The sequence below is a fragment of the Sceloporus occidentalis genome, unplaced genomic scaffold (assembly GCF_023333645.1).
Source record: "Sceloporus occidentalis isolate IW3139 unplaced genomic scaffold, rSceOcc1.0.p SCAF_6, whole genome shotgun sequence".
In the NCBI taxonomy this organism is placed as follows: Eukaryota; Metazoa; Chordata; class Lepidosauria; order Squamata; family Phrynosomatidae; genus Sceloporus; species Sceloporus occidentalis.
This window is the reverse complement of record NW_028316986.1, coordinates 4,137,040-4,153,357: the sequence shown is the minus strand read 5'-3', so window position 1 is coordinate 4,153,357 and position 16,318 is coordinate 4,137,040. Positions and strand designations below refer to the sequence as shown.

The following is a 16,318-nucleotide window of genomic DNA, read 5'->3' as shown; positions in this document are numbered from 1 at the left end:
CGCATGTGCCCCACATTGAAATCCAACCTGCTGAGGATCCGAACAGCTGCATTTTGTATTACAAATATGGTAAAGTGCTCTAAAGAGGAATTTCCCCCTCTCCCTCCGCTATTAAGGCTTGATATTTTATAACAACAGAAATCCCAACAGGCTGAAGCAGATGTCACTGTCATTCTCTCTGCCAGAATTTATAACTTTGGATGGGAAGTCGTACTTTTTCATTTTTCGCTCCACGCAGCCACCAAGAAAATGAAACACACAAACAAACAAAAATAGATGTTGCAACAACTTGCTAAATTCCTGAAGAAGGGTGGCTTCTGTTAATTACCTGTTTTAATTCCAACCACCCTTGTATTTTAAGTCCAAAACACACTGCAGAAATAATCCAGTTTGAGACCGCTTTGCCTGCCTTGGCTCAGTGCTAGGGAATCCTGGGCATTATAGTTACTGTGGCACCAGAGCTGTCTGATGTTACTTAGTTGTCTGCCTTATTTTATTGAATTTTAACATGTACTAATATGTATCATAATTAATTATTATCATAGAATGTATGCCATAGGCAGCTTTATTTTATCTACTGTAATTGATTGTATGTACAACACTGTGCAAATTTACAGTACTATATAGATAAAGCTTAATAATAATAATAATAATAATAATAATGAGAGAGAGCGCTCTGGTACCATAATAAACTACAATTCCCAGGATTCTCTAGCACTAAACCAGGGCAGTTAAAGAGGTTTCAAACTGGATTATTTCTGCAGTGTGTTTTGTACCCTAGTTATCATCCTCTGCTGATGGTTTATATTGTAACCTAATGTTTTAGCTTAATCTTTTTTAAATTATTCTAAGCCACTTTGACTGCCATCTTGGGAAAAAGATGGGATATAAATTCTATAAATAATTTTAATAAAGAGGGAAGAGTCTCAAATGTCTTTTCACATTGCTGAACTTTCATTTAAGATATTTTATTTATTTACTTATTTTATTTTTCCAGTGTATTTCCAAAGAGGAGCTGTCTTTCTTTCCTAATGGAGAAGACCCTTTGAAACTACTTTGGAGCTTACAAAATATGTCTCCAATTATTTGTCCTTATTTTCCCCTCACCTTTTCTTGTCATTTCTTGCTGCCTTGCTCTCTAGACCCTCTATTGTTGTTGTTGTTGTTGGTTGTGATGGTGTTTGGTGTGTGCGTGCGTGTGCAAGAACTGAGAGGATGGCTGGCCGGAAAAATAATAAATGGACTCCAACCTCTTCTTTCCTTTCTCATCCCCAACAACACGTTTTAAAACATTTTAATTTTTGAACTCTTGCTCAACAATGTAAGTGAACAGCATATTATTAGCAGAAAAGAGAAGAGACTTGGAATAACTCAACTCCTTCTATGAGACTGCCCAGCTTTTAAGATTTTTTTTTTTTTAAGATTAAGATTTGTGTTTTTTAGACTGTAAGCCACTTTGGGTCCCAGTCTTGGGAGAAAAGCGGGAAATAAATAAATAAATAAATAAATAAATAAATAAATAAATAATCTCCAGGGAAAGACATTACCTTGGTGCCACTGCCATCACAAGAGCATTTGGCGTGGCCTTTCAGTGGCTGCTTTGAATTTGTGGGGCTCTTTCATTCAAAGTCTGATTGACGCTCTCCCTGTTGTCTTTCAGCTAACAAGCCAAATAACTTTTTATTTAGGAAGGGCTTTGATTTTTAATTTATTGTAGAAGATGTTGCAGAAGGTTATTATGTTTTATTATGATTTAGATGTGTGTGTTTTTATTATGTTTTAGATGTGTTTTTAAACTGTGTCTAACTTGTAATTTTTTAAACAGAATTCTGGTTGAATTGTGTTTTTTAAAACTTTTGTATTAATAGTTCTTAGTTAGGAAAATCATTTAAATGATTGTAAGCTGCCTTGAATCTTGTGCAGGGAGAAAGGTGAAAAAGCAAGCAAGCTGGACAGTGAGGAAAGTTGACAGGAACAGAACCCACCCATTTGAAATGTGGTGCTGGAGGAAAGTTCGACAGATGCCATAGGCTGCCAAATAGACAAAGAAATCAAGCCTGAAGTCTCTCTCCCCTTAGCTGTCATACTTTGGACATATCATGAGATGACAAGACTCATTGGAAAAAGTGATAGTGCTCAGTAAAGTAAAAGACAGTAGTTGAAAAAGAGGACGACCACGGCACAAGTGAGAGCCAGAGTGCTGAAATGGTTTGAGCGTTAGACCACAACTCTGGAGAACAGAGTTCGAATACCGGCTTAGCCATATAAACTAGTAGGGTGACTCTGAGCAAATCACACTTTCTCAGCCCCAATATGGCAACAGCAACTCCCCCCCCACAAAGAAACTTGCCAAGAAAACCTTGTGACCCTTAGGGCCACTATAAGTTGGAAATGATTTGAAGGCACACAACACAGATTGAGCACAAGTCAACAGTGTGATGCGGTAGCTAAAAAGGCCAATGTGATTCTAGGTTGCATCAACAGATGTATAGTCTCTAGATCAAGGGAAGTAATAATGCCACTCTATTCTGCTTTGGTCAGACCTCACCTAGAATACTTTGTCCAGTTCTAGGCACCACAATTCAAGAAGGATGTTGAGAAGCTAGAAGGCAGTCAAAATGGTGAAGGATCTGGAAACCATGCCTTATGAGGAGAGACTTAGGGAGATGGGTATGTTTAGCCTGGATAAGAGAGGGTTAAGAGGTGATACGATAGCCCTGTTTAAGTATCTGCTGCTCCAGAGACTTGGGCCCAGAGCAAAGGAGGAAAACTAGAGGAAAAGAGATTCTACCTCAACATTAGGAAGAACTTCCCAACAGTAAGAGCTGTTCGACAGTGGAACACACTCCAGCGTGCGGAGTCTCATCCTTTGGAGGCTTTTAAATAGAGGCTGGATAGCCATCTGTCGGGGGTGCTTGGGTTGTGCCTTCCTCCATGGAAGAAAGGGGTTAGAGTGCATGGCCCTTATGGTCTTTTCCAATGAATCTATGATTTCAACAACAAAAAAAACAACACAAGTGGATTGATTCAATTAACAAAGCTACAGCCCTGAACTTTCAAGAACCTAGCGTGGCAGTTAAAATGAGGGTCTCTTCTAGGTTCCCCATAATTTGAAACTGGCTTGGTAGCATGTAAGAACAACAACAGCGCAGCCTTCAGTGCTAAATTATTAGACTCCTGTGCTCAGAAAGATCACCCCCCCCCACACACACACACACACAAAAACATACATTAGTCAACCTGAGCACTTAAAAGAAAAATTTCCAGTGATGCCTCGCTTTCTCAGCCTTGCACCTTTCAAGGCTTCCAGATTTTAAAAACTCTCAAGAGCTTTAGTACTAAAACAGTAGACTCCTTTACCAAGAAATATACACACGCCCACATCAACATGAGACTTAAATGGAGGAAAGATTCCAATGACAGCCTCCTTCTCCTTCTTGCTTTGCTGATCTTGCACTCTGAACTCCAACTGAAAACTGATAGTTCAAGAAGTGGCAAAAGTCTTTTGCCATGCTTTCAATCTATTCAGCCACCCATCCTCACCTAGTAATTTAATTACATTTTAAATATGTTGATAATGCAGTAATGGAAGAGGATCAAATATATAAACAGAGAGGATATGAATACAAACCAAGCATATTTGCTATAACCTTGGCTGATCATTAACCATGCCCAAGCAAACAATGATACTGCATAATGTTAGCCAAGTCATAGCCACTGAAAAGCTTGCGTGTATAATTAAAAGTGTAGGCAGGCAAGAGAATTACATGCAAGCAAAATTATTTTTAAAACAACAAAACAGAAAAACACTACTCAAAACAGAAACAAGGGAAGGACAAAATTCCCGGCACACAGCTCACAATACAAGCATGGATTCTGTGTGTGCACCACCCGCTAAAAGGCTTGTTTTCTTGTAAGCTTAAAGGTTAGTCTGATATCTCAAGGACAGGCATGGGTAGTGCCAAAAAAAAACCTCCAACGGGATTCTTCTTCTTAAGAACAGGAGGAAAAAACTGAAGGATCCCATAGGACTGTATTTACTTAGCAAGCAGTCATTTCATGAACTCTGGAGCAGAGATCAGGAGTCACTGCTACAACTACACGTCACAAGCTTTACTCCACCACCTCCACCATGAAACACACAGCTTCCGATCTTAGCAGTGTTAAAAGATGGCTATAGGTGTCCCTACAGCAAAACTGGGGAGCCATCACCCTCCCACATATTAACTGCTAGTCCCATCCTGGCTCATTACTGGTCAGACTGGCTAACAGTGAGGCGAACGGCCATTCAGCACCACTAGGTAGCTGAAGGTTCCCCTGCTTTGCTCTACATAGCAAGTGCAATAGCAAGTACATTTTTATACAACTTACAGATGTACTAGGCAGTTTGCAAAGTGTAAGCTAATTGCCCCCAGCAAGCTGGGTACTTATTTTAGTATCCTACAGAAAGATGCCAGGCTGAGTCGACCCAGAGCCCCTGGCTGGGATTGAACTCACAACCTTATTTATTTATTTATTTATTTATTTACAAACCTTGTGGTTTGTGAGTGAATGGCTGCAGTGGTTCCCAAACTTTGGTCCTCCAGATGTTTTGGACTTCAGCTTCCAGAACTCCTGGTTATTGGCCAAGTTGGATAAAGAATAGTCTCTTTAATGGCACAGCATCTTCGTAACAGGAGTGCAAGGCAACCGAGCTACTGAGCTGGCTATCTGAAGGCTGAAGAAAGCATTCAATCACCCACCATGAGCTTTGCTCCAAAAAATAATGTTGGACTGAATAGGTTTCTCCAGAAATGAGAGTGCAGATGTCAATTCTCTAGTCCTGTGTAAATAAAAAGTGGTCTCAGAAATCTAAAGAAAGAGTCTTCTGGACCTGCATATGCAACACCTGTTCCCTCCACCACAGATTAGGGAAGTTCGAGAAGCAAAATGCCATGCTTTCAGGATGGCATTTGAAAAACCTGTAAGGGTGCACCACAGGATATCTAAACCCTTGTACATACCTGTATCTAGAAACACCTGTAGATCAGCCACAAAACTATCTGTGATCAATTTTTAAATGATTTGATTACGTTTTGATGGGTGGATTTTTTGGGTAAATGTTTTCAATTTGTTGTTTCTGGAAGCTGCCTCAGGTTCTGCTCTGGGAGAAAGGCGGCATATAAAATAAATAAATATGGCAAATATAACAACAGCTGTCCTGACAGTAAGGGCTGTTCGACAGTGAAACACACTCCCTGTGGAATGGTGGAGTCGCCCTCCTTGGAGGTCTTTAAACAGAGGCTGGATGGCCATCTGTTAGGGTTGCTTTGATTGAGAGTTCCTGCATGGCAGAAAGAGGTTGGACTGGATGACCCTTGTGGTCTCTTCCAATCCTATGATTCTATGGGTTATGCTGAGGACTTTAGGAAAGAAGCAAGCAGAGATTTGGCTGACCTTTTTGTTTTCCTTACTGACTTCTCAACCTCACTGAATGGCAAGGGTTTGGACTAGCTTGGCCACTGTGGACCCTCCTGACTCCCCCATAGAATACTAATTCTATGATCCTAAACAGCTGTCCTGGGGTAGGAAGAAGACATTGCATGACCTGTCAAGAGAGCAGCCATAAATCCAGTTTGATGGGGAAGTATGAATGGGGTTCTCTTTTGGACTGCTGGAATGGCTCGAGGGAAAATGCAGCCACTTCAGCTTTCCTTACCTTCCCTGCCAGGTATCCCCAAGCTTTGACTTTTCCTTCCAGCTCAGCTTAGCAGTTGGGATTCCTTGGTTACTCTGCTCACAGGAAAGCTAAAAGTAAAGATAAAGGCAAACCCAGATACCATCCTTTCCACCTAAGAAAGAAGGGGAAGAACCTGCATAATGGGCCCACAAGCATAGCATTACATCACTGAGTCAAACCACTGGTCCAGCTAGCCAAATATTATCAACAATGACAAGAAACAAATCTCTGGAGTTTCAGATTGGACTTTTTTCTGGCCCTGCCTAGAGAGAAAGAACGAGCTGAACCCAAAGCAGGTAGGTACTCTCCCACTAAGCTACGGCTCCCCACCATATGTACAATTTGTTTTAGTAACTTCTGTGTATGCATATATGTGTGTATATATATATATTTAATTTCCCTGTCAATTTATGGTGATCCTATATGAATTTAATAGGGTCTCCTTAGTCAAGGAACACTCAGATGTGGTTCTTCCATTTCTTTCCTCTGACATATGGCCTGCAGCACTCAGAATTCGCTGCAGTTCTCCCATCCAAGTACTACCCAGGACTCACCCTGCTTACCTTCCAAGATGGACCACCTTCACCCATGGCAGCTCCCACAACAGAATGGATGCAAAACATGAGCATATGGCATCCCTATGCAGGTGGTTGTGCACAAGCCACTGGTGACTAGCTGCCGAATGTGTGAAGAGCTGCTTTCCAAAGATAGCTGACAGATTAATTCTGCACAAATACCTGAAGCAGAAGGAATATCTGGCGGAACATTTGCATGTTTAAAAAAGAACCTTGCGCGCCGGCTGGATCTTCTCTATCCCAGGGCAAGCCATTTACAAATGTTTTATTTGTGTTTTCCACCAGGCTACAGCAAATTAACTCCCCGGTGTTTGAAGTCTGAAGCAAACTTGCTTCATCGTAATTGCCTCTTATCCAGACAAGCAAATGCTTGTGCCAACTGAGCTCACTCTTGTCCAGAGAGAAGGGAATGTAATAAAAAGTGTGGAGCACTGCACAATTCCAGAGATGCTTGTAAAGAGCTGCCTCTCTTATCTGCATTGAAACACTCACTTCACCCAGAGGAGTCTTTCTTTCAGCAATGTAACATGGCTGCTCAGGACTGACTAACAGAGAAATTGGAAGAAACACCCTTGGGTTCCTCCAACTCAACCGCATGGACTGAAGCATCCATGTATCTGACTGCAGGAGTAACCAACTCATTCGCCAAAAAAACATTTGGCCCTTAAACTCAATTGTTAGTACAACAGCCAAGGACAAACCCTAATCGCCAAAATGGATATCCAACATAATTTGCTAAAAATGCTGTCAGCAGAGGTGAAAGAAGGGGAGGCAGCAGTAACGCCTGTAGCCATGAAAAGCTAAACATGGAAAACATTTATATGTTTAGAATTTCCTAAACAGGCCCTGCCTGTTTTTAGATGCAAAGTTAAGAATGAAGCATTCGATGGTGCTAGGGCAGCAGAATTAGGCTTAGGCTGAATTTGACTCTGAGTATTGCATATTTCAATCTCCCTCGAAATTCCAGAAAGATGTCTGTATGCACGCCTTGGCACGCCTGTATGCACTTACGGCAACCCATGAATTTCATAGGGTTTGATTGCATGTATCTGACTTCAAGTTGCCTGTCGACTTCAGGGGACCCCATGGATTTTGTAGGGTTTTCTTAGGCAATGAATACTCAAAGAGGCTTTGGCCAGCTCCTTCCTCTGAAGAGAGCCTACAGCATCTGGGATTCATTGGCTGCTTCCAATCCAAGTACTAACCAGGGCTGCCCTTGCTTAGCTCCTAAGATCAGACAGGATCTGACACCTTTAAGGAGAAGGTTAGGGGAAGGAAAGTTCACCTGACTTGAGAAGCAGGGATAGAGATATGGCCTTGCTTTGCAGTGACTGCAGAAAAGAACCTCCTATGTCTTCTCAGAGGACTATGTCTACCTCCATTCTACTTTCAGTGAGTGGTAGGTTACTGGATGTTTCTCAAATCCCCTGCATCTTAGACAACCAAGGTGCTATTTGGAATACAGGGAAAGGCCCTAGTATTATTGGACACTGGCCTCAATTCAGTTGCTACTTCTATTTCGATAGGCCCATTGGATCAATTAGCACTTGGTAAGTCAACATTTATGTAAGTTTCATTGATCCAATGGCCCTTTATACTGGAAATACCAGTTGGAGTTAGGTCTCTTTCTCCATCCAGCTTAATCCTTACCCTTTTCTTTTCTGACTGGCAGTAGCTCTCCAGTATCTTTCACCTTAATGGATACCAGTTTAATTTTTGAAAACTAGAAATTATAAACAGTTGGCCCTCTGTATCCACTGACCCCCGGATTCAACCATTCATGGCTTGAAAATATTCAATACGGTATTTTATATAAGGGACACCATTTTACTACACTGTTGCATTTAATGAAACTTGAGCATCTATGGATTTTGATATCCCTGAGGGGTCCCAGAACCAAACCCCAGCAGATACCAAGGGCCTGGACCTGAGCTTTTGGCAAGCAAAACATGTTTTTCCCCCACTAATCCCTTTTCTCTTCACATATTATTTATATAACTCTGTATCTTGCAACAGGAGCCCAAAAGCTCTAAAGGCATGAGCTCTCATCTGAACTTGGGAGCTAAGCAGGGTCAGCCATAGTTAGTACTTGGATAGAAGACCAGCAATGAATACCAGGTGAAGTAGGCTATATTTCAGAGGAAGGAAATAACAAAATCATGTATTCCTTGTCTGTGAAAAATCTATAAAATGTATGGGGTTGCTATACATTGACAAGTGAGTTGAAGGCACATAACATACATATCTTAAAACATATGGCCAAGCCAACATCCCTTTTATGACAGCAATACATGGCATTCTAAATGTTCTCAGAAAGCATTACAGCAAGCTAGTAAGGGAGCTCCGTCTCCCGTCTCGAACAGAGGCAAAGACCAAGAGATTATGGCCTGCATAGCACATTCAAAACACATGTGAGATTTCAACCAGAGATTTCCCAGCTGAGTGCTTACCTTAGCACTACACTGAACATGACCTGTCCATTCCAAATGTGTCATAAATCAGGAATGGTGCTTTGTTAGAAGCAAAGAGAACTGAGGCAGATCATCAGTTGTAGGATTCTTACCCAAACAGAAGATCTTGAGTGTTAAAGGAGCCAAAATAATGGACAACCAGCATCCAAAGTCACATTTTAGCCTTTTTCAGCAAAAGCTCTTTCCAAATCATTCCCAGTAAGTCAATGGAAGCCTACATACCAAACTGAAGAGTTCCAAGGACACAAATCTGAAACAATGTGAAACAAATAAACATAGCTTGAGAGATCTGGAAGTCATTCTCTAGTTCTTCCTTCCTCCCACAATCCTTTTTTATTCTATTTGAATGTCTTCAGTGTCTTCCTCTCCGAAGAAGAAAGGAATTTATCTTGCGGTAATAAGAACAGGCTGCTGCAGCGCCCTAATTCTGTGCTCTCTCCTTCCCATGTAGATGTGGCATCCTGACAGCTATGCTGCTGTGTGTCCCATTTCCAGTCTCAGCTGGGAGGTCTGGACTTAACAGGCTGCAAAGGCAGCACAAAAATATTAATTTGTTCTCCTTTTTGCAGAGTGGACAAAAGCACTGACACCTTTTGTATCCAAGGTATCACAACACTTATCAACTGTGCTGCTTTTATTATGATTGCTCGCCAAGCAAAGCATGAAGGACCCACATGAACATTTGGATAGTCTGTACACAGAGGCATGCCTCAGTGCCAAGGTAAGGAATTTGTGGCATTTCAGAAAATGCTGGACTGCAATCCCAGTTGTTTCTAGCCACTGCCTGAACCTGGTGATGTAGTGGTTAGATGTCAGTACTGCAGCCACAAGGTTGTGAGTTTGATCCCAGGCAGGGCTCCAAGGTCCATCCAGCCATTTGTAGGTGGCTAAAATGAGTACTCAGCTTGTTGAGGGCAATTGGTTTACACATTGTAAGCCACTTAGAGAGTGCTAGTTCACTGATAAGAAGTAAATAAATATATTTGCTATTACTATTGCTATTGTCTGTGGTGTGGGATAATAGGAACTGCAAGTACAGTGGGCCCTTGGTATCCGTTGAGATTGGTTCCAGGACCCTCTTTCCCCTACGTGGATACCAAAATCCATGGATATTGAAGTCCCATCAAATACAACGGTGTAGTATATATGGTGACCCTTACATAAATTGGCAAAATCTAGGTTTGCTTTTTGGAATTCATATGTTTTTTTCAAACAGTAAATAGTTGAATCCGCAGATAAAGAATATGTGGATATGGAGGGCTGGCCATAGTAGCTGGGCAGCCACAGGTTCCCCAAGTCTGCCCCAAACTGAGAAAAGATACAAGTGCTAGTGTTGAAGAATCTTGAGCTGTCTTCCCTTTCTAGAGTCCCTTATGGAAACCCATAAAATTCTGATGCAATCCTTGTCTTCATTTGTCTCCAGAGGACAGGATCAAAATTCAAAATGACCTGAATTGACTAGAAAGCTGGGCCAAAGCTAACAAAATGAAATTCAACATGGAGAAATGTCAAGTACTGCACTTAGGGCAGAAAAATGAAATGCACAGATATACGACGGGGGACACCTGGCTGAATGAAACTACGTGTGAAAGGGATCTAGGAGTCCAAGTAGACCACGAGTTGAACATGAGTCAACAGTGTGATGCAGCAGTTAAAAGGGCCTATGCAATTTTAGGCTGCATCAATAAAAGTATAGTGTCTAGATCAAGAGAAGTAATAGTGCCACTGTATTCTGCTCTGGTCAGGCCCCACCTGGAATATTGCATCCAGTTCATGGCACCACAATTCAAAAAGGACATTGAGAAACTGGAGCATGTCCAAGGGAGGGCGACTAAGGCCCCATTCCTACTCACGCATTTGCCCTAGATGGAACTGGGCAGATCCGGATCCCCACCCCCTCTCGAATCTCTCCAGAAACAAGTGCCCGCTATCTTTTACCTTGATCGGGGTAATTTACCCCTCTGAAGTTCACATTTGCGGTACCAGTTTAAAATGGAGCCTCCTCTGTTGTCAATCAAATTCACTTCCGCTTTCGACGTATCCTACAGCCATTGGCCAATGGAATGCGTGCTTTCCCCCCTCCTTTTTTATAAAACACTGGCGGCAGCATGCACATATTCTGTCAAATTTAAAAACCTCCAGAGGTGTGTGTGTGTGTTGTGTGTATTTGGGTAATTACAGATTATGGCAACCCTAAAACAACCCCATCCTGGAGTTTTCTGGGCAAGATTGGTTCCAAGGAGATTTGCCATTGCCTTTCCCCTGAGGCTGAGACAGTGTGACTCCCCCAAAGTCATGGGTTTCTGCAGCCTTCAGGTCTCCTCTTCGCTTCCAGCCCAATGTTACAACCCTTGCCTCCCCCCATGCCATGCCATCCTGTTCTCGTCATAATAATAATAATAATAATAATAATAATAATAATAATAATTCCTCGCCCCAGAATGCCATCTCTGCATCCTCTTGCTTTGTTTTCCCTCTTTGCTACCCCAGAATGCACACACATACATATGTAGCACAAGCATTCACATACTGTATCAATTTGCAAAATTGAAAGGGAAATATTTGTAGCATTCTCATTGTAGCGTTCGCATATTACACAAAAATAATAATTAAAAAAAGTCTCTTGCAAAGTGAGGTGCCGTGCCGGAAGCAAGCAGAAAGGGAAATGTAGTGCAAGCAGACACATTCTATCTATATGTAATCACCCTTTAGCAAAAAGCATTCACATAGTTTGTCAAAAATAAAAATACATTAAAAGGGGGGGGGGGGGGAAGCTGCCTGCGAGAGGGAGGCTTGTTCCGTTCTCTGCCCTCTCTCAGACTTAATTCCCTCCCCTGAACTTGACCCTTCGTCCTGCTCCTTCCTCCTCCTCCTCCGCCCCAATTCTGCCCTTCATGGCTCCCTTCCTTCCTTCCTTCCTTCCTTCCTCCTTCTCCTCCTTTGGCCCGATGAAGGGGAAGCATGTTCTGCCCTCTGCCCTCCTCTGACCTAATCCCCTGAACCTGACCCAATCATGACCAGGGCGAAGTTCATATTTGCCGGACCCGGTTTTTCTGAAAAGATACAGCTTAAAGTCTGCTTTCAAAAGACCCGCGCCAAGGGGTATTTGCCCCTAAACGGGTGTGGAAGCCTCAATTTCACTTGTGGAAGAATCAGGGCCAATATGAACTTCCTGTGGTTAATCCAGTTTCTGAACCGGGGTAAAAGGTAGTCTGAATGGCCTCCTAAAATGGTGAAGGGTCTGGAAACCATGCCCTATGAGGAATGACTTGGGCATATGGGGATGTTTAGCCTGGAGAAGAGAAGGTTAAGGGGTGATAGGATAGCCCTGTTTAAAAATGTGAAGGGATGTCATAGTGAGGAGGGAACAAGCTTGTTTTCTGCTGCTCCAGAGACTAGGACCCGGAACAACGGATGCAAGCTACAGGAAAAGAGATTCCACCTCAACATTAGGAGGAACTTCCTGACAGTGAGGGCTGTTCGACAGTGGAACACACTCCTTCCTTGGAGTGTAGTGGAGTCTTCTTCTTTGGAGGTCTTTAAGCAGAGGCTGGATGGTCATCTGTCGGGGATGCTTTGATTGAGAGTCCCTGCATGGCAGAAGGGGGTTGGACTGAATGGTCCTTGTGGTCTCTTCCAACTCTATGATTCTAGGATTCTATGATCATTTCCCACCCTCAACTATGAAGTTTCTATTTCTTGGAGTCCCAGAAACTCTTCTCCGATACCAAGGGGTGCCTCTATTCCACAGTTCAACCCTAACATCGCAAATATGTTCCAGGGTAAAGCTTGGCACAGAGGGAATCAATCCTCAGAAAGGTGCTAATGTGCAACACAGTCTGAGACCATGTTGCCATGGTGGCCAGCTCCAAATGCTCACACCCACAGCACTAACTTCACAGACACAGAAGAAGAGGAGCAGCTGGCATTTATTTGTGTATATATTTATTTGCTATCACACCTTTCTCCCAATATGGAACACAAGGCAGCTTACTATAAAAGATTAAAACAAAATACAATTAAAAGAATACATAATAACAAAAGTTTTAAAAATCATTAAATAGGCTAACATTAAAATAAAGACTGTATGCAAAGGGATCTTGTAGGACCTTTGAGACTAACTGAATGAAAGAAGTTGTAGCAATAGCGTTTGTAGACTAGGTCTACTTTCTCTACAAAAGTCTTCAAAAGCTTATGCTACAACATCTTTCACTCACTTAATCTCAAAGATGCTACAAGATCCCTTGGCATACTGATGTTCCAGATGTAACACTGAATGTCTCTGGATACTTAAGGACTCTACAATTCCATGATTCTATAAGATAGAGCTTTGTATGATTAGTATGTGACAAGAAGACCACTTAAGAAATATTTGGTTGGGACCTTGAGACTTGAAGGAGTGTCTCTGTCTCCCTCTGTGGCTTCTTGAGGACAGATCTGCTGGGGGGATCTCCTCTTGTCTCTCCAGTGAGGTCGCTTTCAATTCTATGATTCTTCCTAAGCCATGAGAGGGTCCTCGCTCCCTAACTGTCATCTTTCGGCCTCTGAGGGAGAGAGAAGGCTGGCCCAGTACCATCAGGGGCTAGCCTGAAGAAAGAGGCTCCTCCCTCCCCAACTGTCATCTTTCGGCCTCTGTGGGAGAGAGAAGGCTGGCCCAGTACCATCAGGGGCTAGCCTGAAGAAAGAGGCTCCTCCCTCCCCAACTGTCATCTTTCGGCCTCTGAGGGAGAGAGAAGGCTGGCCCAGTACCATCAGGGGCTAGCCTGAAGAAAGAGGCTCCTCCCTCCCTAACTGTCATCTTTCGGCCTCTGAGGGAGAGAGAAGGCTGGCCCAGTACCATCAGGGGCTAGCCTGAAGAAAGAGGCTCCTCCCTCCCTAACTGTCATCTTTCGGCCTCTGAGGGAGAGAGAAGGCTGGCCCAGTTCCATCAGGGGCTAGCCTGAAGAAAGAGGCTCCTCCCTCCCTAACTGTCATTGTTCGGCCTCTGAGGGAGAGAGAGAAGGCTGGCCCAGTACCATCAGGGGCTAGCCTGAAGAAAGAGGCTCCTCCCTCCCTAACTGTCATCTTTCGGCCTCTGTGGGAGAGAGAAGGCTGGCCCAGTACCATCAGGGGCTAGCCTGAAGAAAGAGGCTCCTCCCTCCCCAACTGTCATCTTTCGGCCTCTGTGGGAGAGAGAAGGCTGGCCCAGTACCATCAGGGGCTAGCCTGAAGAAAGAGGCTCCTCCCTCCCCAACTGTCATCTTTCGGCCTCTGTGGGAGAGAGAAGGCTGGCCCAGTACCATCAGGGGCTAGCCTGAAGAAAGAGGCTCCTCCCTCCCTAACTGTCATCATTCGGCCTCTGGGGGAGAGAGTGTGGTGGAAATATTCCTTGTTGAAATAAAAAAGCTATAGAAAGATGGAGTCACCTTTGTCAGCCAGAGAGATGGTTTTTGAAATAAAGGCTTGGAGTTTAGAAAAACTAGAGCAAAGGAATAAGGAGTGCATCTTGACCTGGATGGAAGCTGGCACCAGTAAAAAGACATAACATAAACTACTGAGATAAGGACACATAGTTGACATTCAGAAGCAAGGTTAGGAGGAAAGCCACTGAATTCCTACAGGAGGGGGTAAGGAGTGATGATGCAGTTTTAATGTATGCATGTATTTCTGTTCTGATTGTAAGAATTCTGTATGTTTAAATTGTAGTTAGCCAATCAGGTGTATTGAAGAAGCTTCTTTGTCTTGAATAATATAAAAAGAGCCATTTTGTCTTGTTCGGGGCCTCAGCTTTTGGAACTTGAATTCCACTGAGTTCATTGTTTTCCTTTGTCGACAATTGGAAATAAACTTATGGATTTTCAATTACTAGGTCCTCTTGCCAATTCTATTGCTATGCTAATCCTAGAAATTTAAGTTTCCTGAAATTTCTGTTACAAGAGAAGGCTGGCCCAGTACCATCAGGGGCTAGCCTGAAGAAAGAGGCTCCTCCCTCCCTAACTGTCATCTTTCGGCCTCTGTGGGAAAGAGAAGGCTGGCCCAGTTCCATCAGGGGCTAGCCTGAAGAAAGAGGCTCCTCCCTCCCTAACTGTCATCGTTCGGCCTCTGAGGGAGAGAGAGAAGGCTGGCCCAGTACCATCAGGGGCTAGCCTGAAGAAAGAGGCTCCTCCCTCCCTAACTGTCATTGTTCGTCCTCTGAGGGAGAGAGAGAAGGCTGGCCCAGTACCATCAGGGGCTAGCCTGAAGAAAGAGGCTCCTCCCTCCCTAACTGTCATCTTTCGGCCTCTGAGGGAGAGAGAAGGCTGGCCCAGTACCATCAGGGGCTAGCCTGAAGAAAGAGGCTCCTCCCTCCCCAACTGTCATCTTTCGGCCTCTGAGGGAGAGAGTAGGCTGGCCCAGTTCCATCAGGGGCTAGCCTGAAGAAAGAGGCTCCTCCCTCCCCAACTGTCATCTTTCGGCCTCTGAGGGAGAGAGAGAAGGCTGGCCCAGTTCCATCAGGGGCTAGCCTGAAGAAAGAGGCTCCTCCCTCCCTAACTGTCATCGTTCGGCCTCTGAGGGAGAGAGAGAAGGCTGGCCCAGTACCATCAGGGGCTAGCCTGAAGAAAGAGGCTCCTCCCTCCCTAACTGTCATCTTTCGGCCTCTGTGGGAGAGAGAAGGCTGGCCCAGTTCCATCAGGGGCTAGCCTGAAGAAAGAGGCTCCTCCCTCCCTAACTGTCATCGTTCGGCTTCTGAGGGAGAGAGAGAAGGCTGGCCCAGTACCATCAGGGGCTAGCCTGAAGAAAGAGGCTCCTCCCTCCCCAACTGTCATCTTTCGGCCTCTGAGGGAGAGAGAGAAGGCTGGCCCAGTTCCATCAGGGGCTAGCCTGAAGAAAGAGGCTCCTCCCTCCCTAACTGTCATCGTTCGGCCTCTGAGGGAGAGAGAGAAGGCTGGCCCAGTACCATCAGGGGCTAGCCTGAAGAAAGAGGCTCCTCCCTCCCTAACTGTCATCTTTCGGCCTCTGTGGGAGAGAGAAGGCTGGCCCAGTTCCATCAGGGGCTAGCCTGAAGAAAGAGGCTGCTCCCTCCCTAACTGTCATCGTTCGGCTTCTGAGGGAGAGAGAGAAGGCTGGCCCAGTACCATCAGGGGCTAGCCTGAAGAAAGAGGCTCCTCCCTCCCTAACTGTCATTGTTCGGCCTCTGAGGGAGAGAGAGAAGGCTGGCCCAGTACCATCAGGGGCTAGCCTGAAGAAAGAGGCTCCTCCCTCCCTAACTGTCATCTTTCGGCCTCTGAGGGAGAGAGAAGGCTGGCCCAGTACCATCAGGGGCTAGCCTGAAGAAAGAGGCTCCTCCCTCCCCAACTGTCATCTTTCGGCCTCTGAGGGAGAGAGTAGGCTGGCCCAGTTCCATCAGGGGCTAGCCTGAAGAAAGAGGCTCCTCCCTCCCCAACTGTCATCTTTCGGCCTCTGAGGGAGAGAGAGAAGGCTGGCCCAGTTCCATCAGGGGCTAGCCTGAAGAAAGAGGCTCCTCCCTCCCTAACTGTCATCGTTCGGCCTCTGAGGGAGAGAGAGAAGGCTGGCCCAGTACCATCAGGGGCTAG

At 44.5% G+C, this 16,318-nt stretch overlaps 1 protein-coding gene across 3 annotated transcripts in view; it reads right to left on the bottom strand.

Moving 5' to 3' along the window:
* Nucleotides 1-16,318, bottom strand: part of NCOA1 (nuclear receptor coactivator 1) — a 401,716-nt gene that overhangs the window by 309,338 nt on the left and 76,060 nt on the right. The window lies entirely within an intron of this gene.